The sequence below is a fragment of the Globicephala melas genome, chromosome 14, assembly GCF_963455315.2.
Source record: "Globicephala melas chromosome 14, mGloMel1.2, whole genome shotgun sequence".
NCBI classification, from domain to species: Eukaryota; Metazoa; Chordata; class Mammalia; order Artiodactyla; family Delphinidae; genus Globicephala; species Globicephala melas.
In genome coordinates, this window is record NC_083327.1 from 57649751 (window position 1) to 57668096 (window position 18346).

General features: G+C 39.8%; 1 protein-coding gene and 1 pseudogene across 4 annotated transcripts in view; one reads left to right on the forward strand and one right to left on the reverse strand.

Moving 5' to 3' along the window:
• The window catches only part of AKAP7 (A-kinase anchoring protein 7), a 140629-nt gene that overhangs the window by 38846 nt on the left and 83437 nt on the right, over positions 1 to 18346 (forward strand). The gene's annotated exons all lie outside the window — the stretch shown is intronic.
• LOC115851451 (ubiquitin-like domain-containing CTD phosphatase 1 pseudogene) lies at positions 536 to 1511 on the reverse strand (annotated as a pseudogene).

The window sequence follows — 18346 nt, forward strand, 5'->3', positions numbered from 1 at the left end:
TGAGACAGCTCAGAATTTAGAGATGTTAAGTAGTGAAGTAATAAGAGAAATTGTGTTTATGACAAAGGAATAGCTAGTGGGAAGGAATAAGAAAAACTCTCTGGTTTTAAGCATACCAAACTAGGTTTCTTACTAAAAACTTTTCTTATTTTGGTTTTAAAAATAGTATTTTCAGGTTGGGTTTGGGCTTAGATAAAAACACAGTGAGACAAAAACACAAGACATACTTGTTTCCAAAGTCACAAAATGACATTGTTAAGTATACGTTTTTGTCCACTTTTTGTGTGTGTGTGTGTGGAAAAAAACTCAGTACTCTATGCTGGAGAAAATGTTTTTCAGGAGTTACAGTATATTCATACAGGGGGAAAAAGGTTTTCTTTTTTTTTTTTTCGCATATCGCTATGATCTTCAAAAAATATAAAATTAAATTTACAAAAAACTGGAAGACCAAGTATAAGCAGTCTGGTATTTACTGCAATGTCCAGCACTATCATAATGATCTTTAGCATAAAAGTGAAAAGAAATTCATGGATCTCAAGCATCTTCAGTAACTGCCAGTATAGCTTGTAACTACTGTCCTTGCTTCTTTGAGAGATACCTTTCCCAATATTTGTGATTTAGGTCCAAAAAGTCATCTAACTTTGCTATTTCCTTGAGGTACTAGGTTAATTTTAAAAGTTCTTTGTCTTTATCTCGATTTAAGTGTGCTTTCATAAAAGGTCTTAGCTTTAGTCCATTCTGTGGGTTCATTAGAAAATTTCTTCCTATGTCATCAAACATGATGGGTTTTTTTGCTGTAAAACTCTGAAAACTTTCCCCATATAACACCAAGAGGCTTTACATCTATTAATCCTCTCCTTGGAGTATGCACTGTTATCATAGCAGCACTGTCCAACATGAAGATAATCTTGTAATTTGCATTTGTACTCACTCCCAGCTCTTTCATTTTAGCTTCAATCCACTTCAGATCAGATAACAATGTCATAATCCTCATATGCAGATGTTAGGAATTCATGAAGATATGGCCACATTAATTCTATCCCAGTATCTGCACAAGAGACTATGGTCAAATAATATATAATCAACACCTAGTACCAAAGGTTTTTTCCCTTCCCTGGGAGGATTCAAAATTTCCACTTTGTACTCTTTTACTCTGTGGGAAATTTTCAGTAGGTTTTCCTCCCTATTTTCTGCTTCAACTACTTCATCTTCAATATCAGAGTCGTTAACAACATCATCATTGTCAGGAGGTGGACCTAAGGCATCTTCCAAGCTCTCCTCATGAGTTCCCATCATCATGATTTTAGTATTTGGTTTCAGTTTGAGAGCTCCAAGCTTAACATCATTTTCTGCAGGTTTGCCTTTAACTTTGAGTCCAGGTAACTTCTGACATTTTGGTAACACTCCTGTAAGGGTCTTGAGAAATTGAGATCTAGCACAGTATCATCTTCTGAAAGTGTGGTCACTGAATATTCCTGTCTGCCCCATTTTACAATGATAGGAAGAGCCATCCTTGAAACATACGATGAGGCAGCTTGCATTCAGAAAAAGATACCTGGAGCGCGGCGGAACCGGCAGCAGCCCAGGAAAAATTTTTAAAGAACATAACTTTAATTATTAAAGTGTTGATAAAGAAGTTAAGTTTAAGTATATGTTATGAAATTAAACTAACTTGAAAAATAGTTGAAAATTATAGTTCATGAATAGTCTGATTTACCTAATTTTCATAGAGTTTTTCAATTTTCAAGTTAAAAGAAACAAATTCTTAATATATTTCACAGTTGTTACGAAAAAAGGACTGAATTTTAGATACTAATATTTGAACTCATTATTGAAAATTTACAGGGTAAAGAGTAATTTAGAATTAATGTGTAATATTGAAGAAAATTAGTATGCATTTTGAACTAATAAAGTCTGAATTGATGAGTTAGTAACTGTTATTTTTGGTAGTAACTGTTATTTTTGGTAGATGCCTGTGGGCTGAAGAGACCACGCCCATCTTTTTTTTTCTTTAATAATTTTTATTGGGATATAGTTGATTTACAATGTTGTGTTAGTTTTAGGTGTACAGCAAGATGAATCTGATATACATATACATATATCCACTCTTTTTTAGGTTCGTTTCCCATATAGGCCATTAGAGAGTGTTGAGTAGAGTTCCCTGTGCTATACAGTAGGTATTAGTTATCTGTTTTATATATAGTAGTGTGTATGTGTCAATCCTAGTCTTCCAGTTTATCCCTCCCCCACCCCGTAACTGTAAGTTTATTTTCTACATCTGTAACTCTATTTCTGTTTTGTAGATAAGTTCATTTGCAGCCTTTGTAAAGATTAGTTATCTATTTTATATATAGTAGTGTGTATATGTCAATCCCAATCTCCCAATTTATCCCTCCCCACCTCTTTCCCACTTGGTAACAATAAGTTTGTTTTCTAAATCTGTGACTCCATTTCTGTTTTGTAAGTAAGTTCATTTGTACCATTTTTCTAGATTCCACATATAGGTGATATCATATGGTATTTGTCTTTCTCTGTCTGACTTCACTCAGTATGACAATCTCTAGGTCCATGCATGTTGCTGTAAATGGAATTATTTCATCCTTTTTTATGACTGAATAATAATCCATTGTATAAATGTACCACATCTTCTTTTTTTTTTCTTGCGGTACGTGGGCCTCTCACTGTTGTGGCCTCTCCCGTTGCGGAGCACAGGCTCTGGACGCGCAGGCTCAGCGGCCGTGGCTCATGGGCCCAGCCGCTTTGTGGCATGTGGTATCTTCCTGGACTGGAGCACGAACCCGTGTCCCCTGCATCAGCAGGCGGACTCTCAACCACTGTGCCACCAGGGAAGCCCCCACATCTTCTTTATTCATTCCTCTGTCAGTGGACATTTAGGTTGCTTCCGTTTCCTGGCTATTGTACGGAAACACAAAAGACCATGAATAGCCAAAGCAATCTTGAGAAGGAAAAAAGGAGCTGGAGGAATCAGGCTCCCTGACTTCAGACTATGCTACAGAGCTACAGTAATCAAGACAGTATGGTACTGGCACAAAAACAGAAATATAGATCAATGGAACAGGATTGAAAGCCCAGAGATAAACCCACACACATATGGTCACCTTATCTTTGATAAAGGAGGCAAGAATATACAATGGAGAAAAGACAGTCTCTTCAATAAGTGGTGCTGGGAAAACTGGACAGCTACATATAAAAGAATGAAATTAGAACACTCCCTAACACCATACACAAAAAATAAACTCAAAATGGATTAGAGACCTAAATGTAAGACTGGACACTATGAAACTCTTAGAGGAAAACATAGGAAGAACACTCTCTGACATAAATCACAGCAAGATCTTTTTCGATCCACCTCCTAGTGTAATGAAAATAGAAACAAAAAGAGACCACGCCCATTTTTGCGCACTGTGTACATGTAGGTTTATGGTGGTAGCCACTTGAGGGAGCTGGTATACAGCAGCCAAAGACTGTGTCTCAGCTTACTACCTTGACCTTGAGTGATCCTGTTTTTCCAGAATAAAAAGCACCTTCTGCTTTCCAAGCAGTACACAACAGCTCATAGAGCTAAGAAGGTATTGAAAATTAGGCATTTACATGTCATTTCTCCACATTTTACAGTGATGAAATTGCACTGGAAGCTTTTTGCATAGAAATGAATGTGATTTCATTCATTTTTTTGTGTGAAATGTAATTTTGTTAAGAAGTGTATTAGATTGAGAGATTGCTAAAAATTTAGCCTGCTGGGATTATAATAGTCCTTGCAAATCTTTTTTTTTAAATGAGAAAAATGTGCTTGTTTAGCATGATAAAAGATTCCAAGTGCATTTATCTCATAAAAGGAAAAATGAAAGGTTTTCAGGGTGTTCATTTGAACATTACTCTTTCTCTTATTATGACCGTCATGTTCCCCAAAAGATGGAGAGTTATATGCCCTGTGTTTCTGCTCCTTGTGGGGATTCTGTTCAGTTGCTGGTATCTTCGGGCCTTTTTCTAAGCTGTTCTGCTCTTGCACTTCTAACCACCACCGGCAGATGGGCATCCCAGCAGCCTGCTGACCCTTCCCCTTAATGGCTGGACTAAGCTGTCTTCAGAGACATCAGCACACCTTAGCCACACATCATTTAGAACTAAGCAAAGACAAGCTTTTCTCCCCAGCCAGAATGTCTGAATCACAGCCCCGCTCCCTAGAGGGCCCTCAGAGCCTCTTGTTGCACGCCCTGCCTCTGTGCAGGCCCTCAGGCACAAATCCTCATACTTCTCCCCTCTCACCTCTCTTTTTACCCTTTCCATTGTCCCGTATAGGGACAAATTGTTTTTCCTTCTACCCTCCTAGATTCTCCCCCAGGGACCCTGTAGACTTAGACTGACAACAGATTAACAAGGGAAAAGCAAAGAGTTTAGTAATGTGTCCAGTACACATCACATGGGTGAAACCTCAATAAAGAGTAACTCACGGGGGTGGCTAGAATGTGGGCTCATATAGCATCTTAACAGAAGAATAATAAATTTGTAGAGAAGTGACAAGACAAAGGAAAAGGGTTTTAAGCTTTCAGGGCGGGCAGACTGGGGGGGGGGCTCTAATGGAGTAAGGTTTGTGTGTATAGGTCCACCTTGGCCATACAAATTCCCCAGGAGAGGGGACTTTTGGCAGTCCTCATTTTTCACAAGTGTCTGCTTTTGGTCAGACAAGGGAAGCTCTGGGAAAGTTTCTTTTTGCATCTATTGATTCTCTTTGTCTCTAGCTCAAAATATGTCTTATGCCCAAGTGGCACATTTTGGGGTAGCATATTCCCTATATCTTTTATTTTACTTGATTTTCAGTCAAACACTTAAATGGATTTACTTTATGCTGCATATTATTCTAATCATCTTACAAATGTTAACCCTTTCAATCTTAACAACTATGTGAGACAGAGATGATTGTCATCACCCCCGTTTTACAGTTGGGAATCTGAGGCAAAAGAGGCTAAATAATTTGTTAGTAAGTGGTAGAGCCAGGACGCAAATCCAGGCAGTCTGGCTCCTTATTCTGTGTTCCTTTTTTTTTTTTTTAACATCTTTGTTGGAGTATAATTGCTTTAAAATGGTGTGCTAGTTTCTGCAGTATAAAAAGTGAATCAGCTATACATATACATATATCCCCATATCTCCACCCTCTTGCGTCTCCCTCCCACCCTCCCTATCCCACCCCTCTAGGTGGTCACAAAGCACCGAGCTGATCTCCCTGTGCTATGAGGCTGCTTCCCACTAGCTATCTGTTTTACATTTGGTAGTGTATATATGTCCACGCCACTCTGTCACTTCGTCCCAGCTTACCCTTCTCCCCTTCCCGTGTCCTCAGGTCCATTCTCTATGTCTGTGTCTTTTTTGCTGTCCTGCCCCTAAGTTCTTCAGAACCTTTTTTTTTTTTTTAAGATTCCATATATATGTGTTAGCATACGGTATTTGTTTTTCTCTTTCTGACTTAATTCACTCTGTATGAGAGACTTGAGGTCCATCCACTTCACTACAAATAACTCAGTTTCGTTCCTCCTTATGGCTGAGCAATATTCCATTGTATATATGTGCCACATCTTCTTTATCCATTCATCTGTCAGTGGACACTTAGGTTGCTTCCATGTCCTGGCTATTGTAAATAGAGCTGCAATGAACATTGTGGTACAAGACTCTTTGAATTATGGTTTTCTCAGGGTATATGCCCAGTAGTGGGATTGCTGGGTCTTATGGTAGTTCTATTTTTAGTTTCTTGAGCAACCTCCATACTGTTCTCCATAGTAGCTGTATCAATTTACATTCCCACTAACAGTGCAACAGGGTTCCCTTTTCTCCATACCCTCTCCAGCATTTATTGTTTGTAAATTTTTTGATGATGGCCATTCTGACTGGTGTGAGGTGATACCTCATTGTAGTTTTTTTTAAAAATTAATTAATTAATTAATTTTTGGCTGCATTGGGTCTTTATTGCTGCACACGGGCTTTTTCTAGTTGCAGTGAGCGGGGGCTACTCTTCGCTGCGGTGTGCGGGCTTCTCATTGTGGCGGCTTCTCTTATTGCGGAACACGGGCTCCAGGCGTGGTGCGCGGGCTTCGGTAGTTGTGGCATGCGGGCTCAGTAGCTGTGGCTCACGGGCTCTAGAGCTCAGGCTCAGTAACTGTGGCTCACGGGCTTAGTTGCTCCACGGCATGTGGGATCTTCCTGGACCAGGGCTTGAACCCATGACCCCTGCATTGGCAGGTGGATTCTTAACCACTGCGCCACCAGGAAATTCCTCATTGTAGTTTTGATTTGCATTTCTCTAATGATTGGTGACGTTGAGCATCCCTTCATGTGTTTGTTGGCAATCTGTAAATCTTCTTTGGAGAAATGTCTATTTAGATCTTCTGCCCATTTTTGGATTGGGTTCTTTGTTTTTTTGATACTGAGCTGCATGAGCTGCCTGTATATTTTGGAGATTAATCCTTTGTCAGCTGCTTCACTTGCAAATATTTTTTCCCATTCTGAGGGTTGTCTTTTTATCTTGTTTATGGTTTCCTTTGCTGTGCAAAAGCTTTGAAGTTTCATGAGGTCCCATTTGTTTATTTTTGTTTCCATTTCTCTAGGAGGTGGGTCTAAAAGGATCTTGCTGTGATTTATGTCATAGAGTGTTCTGCCTATGTTTTCCATTATGAGTTTTATAGTGGGCTTCCCTGGTGGTGCAGTGGTTGAGAGTCTGCCTGCCGATTCAGGGGACACGGGTTCGTGTCCCGGTCCGGGAAGATACCACATGCCACGGAGCAGCTGGGCCCATGAGCCATGGCCGCTGAGCCTGTGCATCCGGAGGCTGTGCTCCACAATGGGAGAGGCCACAACAGTGAGAGGCCTGCATACCGCAAAAAAACAAAAACAAAAAACAACAACAGAAAAGAGTTTTATAGTGTCTGGCCTTACACTGAGGTCTTTAATCCATTTTGAGTTTATTTTTGTGTATGGTGTTAAGGAGTGTTCTAATTTCATTCTTTTATATGTAGCTGTCCAGTTTTCCCAACACCACTTATTGAAGAGACTGTCTTTTCTCCATTGTATATTCTTGCCTCCTTTAAAAACAGTAAGGTGACCGTATGTTTGTTGGTTTATCTCTGGTCTTTCTATCCTGTTGCATTGATCTATATTTCTGTTTTTGTGCCAGTACCATACTGTCTTGATTACTGTAGCTTCGTAGTATAGTCTGAAGTCAGGGAGCCTGATTCCTCCAGCTCCGTTTTTCTTTCTCAAGTTTGCTTTGGCTATTTGTGGTCCTTTGTGTTTCCATACAAGTTGTGAAATGTTTTTTTCTCGTTCTGTAAAAAATGCCATTGGTAGTTTGATAGGAATTGCATTGAATCTGTAGATTGCTTTGGGTAGTATATTCATTTTCACAGTGTTGATTCTTCCAGTCCAAGAACATGGTATATCTCTCCATCTGTTTGTATCATCTTTAATTTCTTTCATCAGTGTCTTACAGTTTTCTGAATACAGGTCTTTTGTCTCCTTAGGTAGGTTTCTTCCTAGGTATTTTATTCTTTTTATTGCAGAGGTAAATGGGAGTGTTTCCTTAATTTCTCTTTCAGATTTTTCATCATTAGTGTATGCAAGAGATTTCTGTGCATTAATTTTATATCCTGCTATTTTACCAAATTCATTGATCAGCTCTAGTAGTTTTCTGGTAGTATCTTTGGGATTCTCTATGTATAGTATCATGTCATCTGCAAACAGTGACAGTTTTACTTCTTTTCCGATTTGGATTCCTTTTATTTCTTTTTCTTCTCTGATTGCTGTGGCTAAAACTTCCAAAACTATGTTGAATAATAGTGGTGAGAGTGGGCAGCCTTGGCTTGTTCCTGATCTTAGTGGAAGTGGTTTCAGTTTTTCACCATTGAGAACGATGTTGGCTGTGGGTTTGTCATATATGGCCTTTATTATGTTGAGGTAAGTTCCCTCTATGCCTACTTTCTGGAAAGTTTTTATCATAAATAGGTGTTGAATTTTGTCGAAAGCTTTTTCTGCATCTATTGAGTTTATCATATGGTTTTTCTCCTTCAAGTTGTTAATATGGTTTATCACATTTATTGATTTGCATATACTGAAGAATCCTTGCATTCCTGGGATAAACCCCACTTGATCATGGTGTATGATCCTTTTAATGAGCTGTGGATTCTGTTTGCTAGTATTTTGTTGAGGATTTTTGCATCTATGTTCATCAGTGATGTTGGTCGGTAGTTTTCTCTTTTTGAGGCATCTTTGTCCATTTTTGGTATCAGGGTGATGGTGGCCTTGTAGAGTGAGTTTGGGAGTGTTCCTCCTTCTGCTGTGTTTTGGAAGAGTTTGAGAAGGATAAGTGTTAGCTCTTCTCTAAATGTTTGATAGAATTCGCCTGTGAAGCCTGGGTCCTGGGCTTTTGTTTGTTGGAAGATTTTTAATCACAGTTTCAACTTCAGTGCTTGTGAATGGCCTGTTTATATTTTCCATTTCTTCCTGGGTCAGTCTTGGGAGGTTGTGCTTTACTAAGAGTTTGTTCATTTCTTCCAGGTTGTCCATTTTATTGGCATAGAGTTGCTTGTAGTAATCTCTCATGATCCTTTGTATTTCTGCAGTGTCAGTTGTTACTTCTCTTTTTTCATTTCTAATTCTATTGATTTGAGTCTTCTCCCTTTTTTTCTTGATGAGTCTGGCTAAAGGTTTATCAATTTTGTTTATCTTCTCAAAGAGCCGGCTTTTAGTTTTATTGATCTTTGCTATTGTTTCCTTCATTTCTTTTTTTAATTTAACTTATTTATTTTTGGCTGCATGGGGTCTTCGTTGCTGTGTGCAGGATTTCTCTAGTTGCGGTGAGTGGGGTCCACTCCTTGTTGCGGTGCATGGGCTTCTCATGGCAATGGCTTCTCTTGTTGTGGAGCACCGGCTCTAGGCACGTGGGCTCCAGTAGTTGTGGCTCCCAGGCTCAGTAGTTGTTGCTCACAGGCTCGGTAATTATGGCACATGGGCTTAGTTGCTCTGCGGCATGTGGGATCTTCCTGGACCAGGGCTCGAACCCGTGTCCCCTGCATTGGCATGTGGATTCTTAACCACTGCACCACCAGGGAAGTTCCTCCTTCGTTTCTTTTTCATTTATTTCTGATCTTATCTGTATGATTTCTTTCCTTCTGCTAACTTTGGGGTTTTTTTGTTCTTCTTTCTCTAATTGCTTTAGATGTAAGGTTAGGTTGTTTATTTGAGATGTTACTTGTTTCTTGAGGTAGGATTGTATTGCTGTGCAGTTCCTTCTTAGAACTGCTTTTGCTGTATCCCATAGGTTTTGGGTCGTCGTGTTTTCATTGTCATTTGCTTCTAGGTATTTTTTGAATTCCTCTTTGATTTCTTCAGTGATTTGTTGGTTGTTTAGTACTGTAGTTTTTAGCCTCCATGTGTTTGTATTTTTTACAGATTTTTTCCTGTAATTGATGTCTAGTCTCATAGCCTCGTGGTCAGAAAAGGTACTTGATATGGTTTCAGTTTTCTTAAATTAACCAAGGCTTGATTTGTCACCCAAGATATTATCTGTCCTGGAGAAGGTTCCATGAGCACTTGAGAGGAAAGTATATTCTGTTGCTTTTGGATGGAATGTCCTATAAATATCAGTTAAGTCCATCTTGTTTAATATGTCATTTAAAGCTTGTGTTTCCTTATTTATTTTCATTTTGGATGATCTGTCCATTGGTGAAAGTGGGGTCTTAAAGTCCCCTACTATGATTGTGTTACTGTCCATTTCCCCCTTTATGGCTGTTAGCAGTTGCCTTAAGTATTGAGGTGCTCCTGTTTTGGGTGCATAAATATTTACAATTGTTATATCTTTTTCTTGGATTGATCCCTTGATCATTATGTAGTGTCCTTCTTTGTCTCTTGTGATAGTGTTTATTTTAAAGTCTGTTTTGTCACTCCAGCTTTCTTTAGATTTCCATTGGCATGGAATATCTTTTTCCATACCCTCACTTTCAGTCTGTATGTGGCCCTAGGTTTGACGTCGGCCTCCTGTAGACAGCATATATACGGGTCTTGTTTTAGTATCCATTCAACCAGTCTATGTCTTTTGGTTGGAGCATTTAATCCATTTACATTTAAGGTAGTTATTGATATGTGTGTTCCTATTACCATTTTCTTAATTGTTTTGGGTTTGTTATTGTAGGTCTTTTCCTTCTCTTGTGTTTCCTGCCTAGAGAAGTTCCTTTAGGAGTTGTTGTAAAGTTGATTTGGTGGCGCTGAATTCTCTTAGCTTTTGCTTATCTGTAAAGGTTTTAATTTCTCCATCGAATCTGAATGAGATCCTTGCTGAGCAGAGTAATCTTGGTTGTAGGTTTTTCCCTTTCATCACTTTAAATTTGTCCTGCCAGTCCCTTCTGGCTTGCAGAGTTTCTGCTGAAAGATCAGCTGTTAACCTCATGGGGATTCCCTTGTACGTTATTTGTTGCTTTTCCTTTGCTGCTTTTAATATTTTTTCTTTGTATTTAATTTTTGATAGTTGATTAATATGTGTCTTGGCATGTTTCTCCTTGAATTTATCCTGTATGAGACTCTCTGTGCTTCCTGGACTTGATTGACTGTTTCCTTTCCCACATTAGGAAAGGAAACAGTAGTTTTCAACTACAGTCTCTTTAAATATTTTCTCAGTCCCTTTTTTTTCTCTTCTTCTGGGACCCCTATTATTCGAATGTTGGTGCGTTTAATGTTGTCCCCGAGGTCTCTGAAACTGTCGTCAATTCTTTTCATTTTTTTTTTCTTTATTCTGCTGTGCAGTGGTTATTTCCAGTATTTTATCCTCCAGGTCACTTATCCATTCTTCTACCTCAGTTATTCTCCTATTGATTCCTTCTAGAGAGTTTTAAATTTCATTTATTGTGTTGTTCATCATTGTTTGTTTGCTCTTCTTCTAGGTCCTTGTTAAACGTTTCATGTATTTCCTCCATTCTATTTTTAAGATTTTGGATCATCTTTGCTATCATTACTCTGAATTCTTTTTCAGGTAGACTATTTCCTCTTCATTTGTTTGGTCTGGTGATATTTACCTTGCTCCTTCATCTGCTGTGTATTTCTCTGTCTTCTCATTTTGCTTAGCTTACTGTGTTTGGTGTCTCCTTTCTGCAGGTTGCAGGTTCGTAGTTCCCTTTGTTTTTGGTGTCTGTCCCCAGTGGGTAAGTTTGTTTCAGTGGGTTGTGTAGGCTTCCTCTTGGAGGGGACTGGTGCCTGTGTTCTGGTGGATGAGGCTGGATCTTGTCTTTCTGGAGGGCAGGACCATGTCCGGTGTTGTGTTTTGGGGTGTCTGTGAACTTATTATGATTTTAGGCAGCCTCTCTGCTAATGGCTGGGGTTGTGTTCCTGACTTGCTAGTTGTTTGGCATAGAATGTCCAGCATTATAGCTTGCTGGTCGTTGAGTGGAGCTGGGTCTTAGCATTGAGATGGAGATCTGTGGGAGAGCTTTCACTGTTTGATATTACATGGGGCCAGGAGGTCTCTGGTGGACCAATGTCCTGAACTCTTCTCTCCCACCTCGGAGACTCAGGCCTAACCCTCTGCTGGAGTACCAAGACTCTGTCAGCCACCCAGAAAAGCTAGAACATGCTGAGGTTGTATAGAATATTCCTTGCAGCTCCTTTCTTTTGGAAGCCTTTTGATCTGCACTCTGCTTCTCCCTCCTTCTCTACTGTCTTCTTACAAATAACCTGGACTTTCCACCAGGGATGTTGAAGGGAAGGCACATGGATCTACGCAGATCTCAGCAACCTCAACACATGATTTTCTTACTTTCCTTGGCAGAGAAATTTCATCTTTTCACTTCAGGGAAGCACTTTACGCCTTCTCTTTGGCGTATCTGAATTGCCAGTGTCACTCCTCTGGCACTTTGAGGCCATTATTAAGTAAAATCAGGGTCACTTGAACATAAGCACTGCAGTATCGCGAGGCATGAAGTGACAAACCTGTGTTCTTTTTTTAACAGTATTATGTATTATAACGTATGTGTGATATACAGTCTACATAAAGAAGAATATTTGGTACAGAATAAATGCCCAGTTAAGAAATGTTAGCTACCATTATCATTGTCATGAAACAGTCTCCGAAAGCATTACTTTTACTGGTTGTATAATATTCTGTTGCATTATAATTTATTTTACTATTTCCCTCTTGTTAGATTTTTTTTTTAATTGAGCTATAATTGATTTATAACATTATATTTGTTTCTGGTGTTCAACATAATGATTTGATATTTGTATATACTGCAAAATGATCACCACAGTAAATCTAGTTAACATCCGTCAGCACACATAGTTATAAAATTTTTTTTCTTGTGATGAGAATGTTTAAGATTTACTCTTTTAACAGCCTTCAAATATGCAAGACAGTATTATTAAGTATGGGCAGCGTGGTGTACATTACATACCCAGGACTTTTTTTTTAATAAGTGGCTGTTTGCATCTTTTGACCTCCTTCACCCATCTTGCCACTCCCACCGGATCCTGTGTTCATAATCACTATGCTGGTCTGTTACACTGTAAATGAACAACGGGACTCCTAACCAGTGTCCGGGAGCACCCCCTCTACCTTCCAGCCTAAGCTGAAGCCTGGCTCCAGTCTGAGATCATAGCTTCCTCGCTGTACCAAATGCCTCACACCATGGGACCCAGAAATGTCACCCACTTTCTCTTAGTTCTTTCTTGCTTTGGCCCTGTTTTGCCCTCACACAAAAGCCTTTTTTTATTGGTGGTTCATGGTGTCAGGTTTTGTTACCCTCTACCGCTCCTTTCTGCTGTTGTCTGAATATTTCCTCCTGGGCATTGAGGGCTTTGTTCGCTCTCTTGCTGCAGCACTGTGAGCACAGCCATCCAACCATCCTGGCTCACAGTGAGCTATGGGGTCAGTCAGAGCTGATTGCCGGCCTGCTCCCTGACCCACAACACAGCCTGTGACCAGCTGGGTGACTTTAAGCAATCTATCTAATTCCTTACTTAATTTCCTTATTTGTAAAACAAACATAATAGAAACTATTCTCAAAACAAAATGAGATAATATACATGAAGTGCTTTGGTATAGTATTGGGCACATGTACAGTGTTAAATAGATGATAGCTATTATCATTAATAATAATAATAATAATAATTACCCCCCCGACTACTACCATTACAACTGTTCCTTTTCTTGAAATCCCTTGACTTCTTTGACAGTAGCCTCCTATACTCCGCTCCAGCAGTTTGTAAGCATAGTGAAATCTTTGACTCTTCATCTGCCAGAATGACTCTGAGTATAGCTGGGTATAGCTGTCTATCACAACTTTCCAGACTCCTTGCTATGGCCCACGGTATCCTTGTGTTCTGGTCTCCTGCTGAGGTCTCCTGTCTTACCCTGCTTCTCTCTTCTCCCTCAGTATGCTCCAGTTACACTGCTTCTTTTCAGGTATGGGAAGGAATTGAATAAATACAAAAAATAAAAAGTTAAAAATAGATAAAATTGTATTACTTAGGATTATAAAAGTATTGTCTCTTTATTATTCATTTTGATGTTCTTTTATACAGCCAAGTCTCCTTGTGTTTAAAATATACATTAAGAAATTGTTCTTCAGACAATTTGCTTCTTTAAATATGAGGTGAATTATATTATTTAGGGAGCATTCGTAGATGACTTTTGAAGGATATCTGATGTATTTGCTATGTGCTTTTCTATTTAGCGCTTGAAAGAATGTCTTTGGTACTAGGAGGAATTGAACAATTTATTAAAATAGTCATAAGTTTCTCTTCCAGAACATGAGTTAACATAGATGAAAAATGACATGTGGTTTTTACACTAGCAAGAATTTTTCTGATCTCAAGAATGATATTTCTATAACCATTACCCAGTATTCTGGCTAAGCAATAGATTATACTTATAGATTATATTAGGAATATAGAGTCAGTCCTAAGAAATAACTTTCCCAAATGAAGGTGACATTTGTTCCCCATATTTCTATGTAGCTAGAGAATATACTCTGCTGGAAAAACACAGTAATAAAAATGAAATGTGCTTTGTGACAAATTATTTAAACCGGTATTGTGGATAGATATCCATCATCAAAGAGTTCAGGCCCAGTGAATAATGAGAACTCTTGGATCAAAATTTGATGTAACTGAAGCCAGTAAATCAGAAAATGTTGTTTCTTTAGAATCAATTTATAATAATATTGATATAGCAAATAAAATAATATGTAAAAACAAATGTAGATAGTAATGAACATTAAAATACCTACTATTTTGATTTCTGTTAACAAAGCTCCTTTCCTTATATCTCTTGTGTTTTCTGATAATTCTAAACTTTGTCTTTCTCCTTCTTGGGCTAAAATCTGTCCCATGAGACTATAAACTCCATAAAAGCAGGGACTGTTTGCTGTCTTCAGGACATATTGTACCTGGCACATAGGAGAACTGCTCAGTAAATAACTTAACAAATGAATTTTACCTTTGACACTTTCTAGCCATTTCTATTTTGAGGGTTGGTGTGAACACATTGCTAAGTTGCCATCCGAAGCTCTTCTATGTGATAATTCTTCAAATACTTGAACACTTAGAAGATAAGCCCTAATCTCTTTAGTCAAATTTTAGGGATTTAGTAAGTTAGTCCATTATGGTATATGTTAAACCATCAGACGTTGCCAATATTTGGCTGTTTTTGAGCAATAAAAATGGCAGTTTTATAATATTCAGCTTAATGTTTTGATATTAGATGTGTTTAAAACAGTTGAGAATATGCCGAAATAAAGAAGTTTAAAGCTGGGTTATGATAGGGTAGTTGAGAAAAGATATACCTGTTTGTGATTATGTGAACTAAAAGGTGATAAGTTAATTGTAACAGTACAAGCAGACTTCATTTTATTGCTTTTTGCTTTATTGTGTTTGACAGATAACTGCTTTTTTTTTTTTTTTTTAACAAATTGAAGGTAACCCTATATAGAGCAAGTCTATCAGTGACATTTTTCTAACAACATTTGCTCACTTAGTGTCTCTATGTCACATTTTGGTAATTCTTGCAATATTTCAAACTTTTCTGTGATTATTATGTTTGTTATGGTGATCTGTGGTCAGTGATCTTCGGGGTGCCATGAACCGTGCGCATATAAGACGGCCAACTTAATAAATGTGTGTCTTCCGACTGCTCCACTGACTGTCCGTTTCCCCACCTCTCGCCCACTCTTTGGGCCTCTCTATTCCTTGAGACACAATAATACCGAAATTAGGCCAGTTAGTAACCCTCCAACGGCCTCTAAGTGTTCAAGTGAAAGGAAGAGTTCATCAATGCGGCAGACTTCACTGGTGTCTTATTTTAAGGAACTGCCGCAGCCTGCCCAGCCCTCAGCAGCCACCACCCTGATCAGTCAGCCGCCGTTGACATTGAGGCAAGACCCTCCACCGGCCAAAAAAATTAGTATTCACTGAAGGCTCAGATGATGGTTAGAATGTTTTAGCAATAAATTACATGGTTTTTTAGGTGTAATGCTATTATTGCACATTGAATAGACTACAGTATAGTGTAAATATGACTTTTTAATGTCCCCCCCAAATTTGTGTGACTTGCTTTATTGTGATATTCTGCTTTATTGTGGTGGTCGGGAGCTGAACCCTCCGAATCTCTGAGGCATGCCCGGAATTGGCACGAATACAGTCTTCTTTAAACACGCATATGCTGGATTGTTGTCCTTTCGTTTAGGTTGCCTAGTATCTAAACTCTTCCGCACTATCTCTCATGTCAGATATGTGCTTTCACAGACTTTTCTTTTTGGTGTTACGTGATCTTGTTTTGGCCCAGACTTTGAGTCAGAAGCTAGCAACCTGAGCAAAAAAGGACTGTGCAGAATCCATTGTGGGGATAGGTTGTGTCATCAGTGTCTAAAGCAGGTGACAGTTCTTGCCCTTTGTGTGTGTGCATGGCTTCAGTAGTGCCGTGGTGGGAGAGGTGGTGGCATCCTCAGACCTGTTATCCACTGTTGGATCCAATGTTGGGCATCTTGGCTTCCTAGCCTTCCAGGCTGCAACTCTAGTCCTCTCAGTGTTATTATATAAATTCCTTTCCTGCTTAACTCAACCAAAGTGGTCATCTGTTGCTTACAACTAAGAACTAGTGTTTTTTTTGTATTTTAATGGTCTATTGCTTAACCTTTTTTATTACCGTAGAAGAGAGAGGAAAAATCATGGTGGCAGTGACTCACAGTGAATGGTTTTAGGACATGCCCCAAATTTACAAACCGATCAAAACATCACATTTAGCACATACTAGCACTTGGTAGATATTACAGAAGTAAAATAACAAAGGGAGATTTTTGAAAATGTGGTGGGATAATATTTTGAGATACCAAGTTTTTATCTGTGTGTTTCTTGTATTCCTTCTTTAATGCCTAGCCCCCCATCCAAGCAGTGGCACCTCGTGCTCAGAAGAGAGAGAATACAGCAGAAAAAATAGAGAAAGGGCTTTGGGGTTTCAACAACAAAGGATAATGGTGTTTTTCCTGCCCTGATGCTAGGGAAGATTCCCTAGTTTGGGTGAAGGAGAGAGTCAGAGGCTAAGCTAGAGTGTGAATTCTTTTTTTTTTTTTTTTGACGATACGCAGGCCTTTCACTGATGTGGCCTCTCCCGTTGTGGAGCACAGGCTCCAGATGCGCAGGCTCAGCGGCCATGGCTCATGGGCCTAGCCGCTCCGCGGCATGTGGGATCTTCCCGGACCGGGGCACGAACCCGTGTCCCCGGCATCGGTAGGCGGAGTCTCAACCACTGCGCCACCAGGGAAGCCCTGGAGTGTGAATTCTTGCCCCTCCATCATCCCCTGAATGAAGCAACAGAAACACCCTAAGTCTGAGAACAGAAGTGACCTGTGCTCTGTTTCTGAGACGTGTTCGTAGATGTAGCAAAGCCAGAGTGGCAGTGGAAGTGAAGAGAGGATGGTCTTGTGTGATGGATGGCTGTACAGTATTCTCACCAGTTCCACCTTTGCCCTAGGGAGCTCTACTTTTTCTGTGTGCTCAAGAGTAGTGGAAGGGGGCTTCCCTGGTGGTGCAGTGGTTAAGAACCTGCCTGCTAATGCAGAGGACATGGGTCCAAGCCCTGGTCTGGGAAGATCCCACATGCTGCAGAGCAACTAAACCTGTGTGCCACAACTACTGAGCCTGCGCGCTAGAGCCCGTGAGCCACAACTACTGAGCCCGTGTGCCGCAACTACTGAAGCCTGCACGCCTAGAGCCTGTGCTCTGCAACAAGAGAAGCAACCGCAATGAGAAGCCCACACACCACAACGAAGAGTAGCCCCTGCTCGCCGCAACTAGAGAGAGCCCGCACGCAGCAAGGAAGACCAAACACAGCCAATAAATAATAAATTAAAAAAAAAAAAAAGGAGTAGTGGAAGGGTGGTAAGGGGCCTCAGCTCCATTGAGTTTATGAGTTTGTGAGCAGTAGAATGAAATCTTGTGTACCTGCGAGGGCACAGAAATTACAGAGAGTCATTGTATAGGGGAACAAGGGAGGCTACAACTTCAAAAGCCAAGTCTGGTACATGTCTCAGGAGATGCCAGATGGTGACCCAAGACCCCAGTGCCCCCCCCCATCTTAAACACTGTGACACTCCATTTAGCTGTCTTTCCTTCAAGTAATACATTTCCAGGGAAAGAGAAGAACACTTTCAATCTCCTGAGACTCAATTGCTTTCACCAGGAAGACATGTATATTTCAGTTGAAATATAGATGAGTAAAGAAAGTTACTATCATACATAAATTTCCCTTGCTTAAAACCCTCAGAATTTCCCACCAACCTTAGAATACAATCCAAAGCTTTTGCAGTGCCTCGTAAGGGCCCCTGCCCACTTCTCTAAACCCCTTTCCTACCTCTTCCCCGATCCCCCGCTCATCCTGTTCCAGTTATCCTACCCTTTTTACTGCTTTTGGACCTACTAACCACTTTTCACCATGGAAGCTGTTCCTTCTGCCATGAGCACCCTCGCTCCAGATCCATACGTGATTCTCTTCTAGACCTCATCCAGGTGGCTTCTCAAATGTCTCATCTTCGGAACAGGATTCCCAGACCACCTTCTCTGAAATAACAACCCCTTTTCTTCCACATCACTTTGTATGCCCCTACTGCTTTATTTTTCTTTGTGTCACTTGTTGATACCCCGCATTGTGTATTTATTTGTTTGTGGCACCCAGTATAGTTGGATGCTCCCTGAGGGCTGGGGATTTATTTTGTCCATTGTGTCCCCGGCACCCAGAACAGTACCTGGTGTATCTTTTATTTTTAAGGACATATTTCCTTGAAACATTAGGTAATCTTTCACT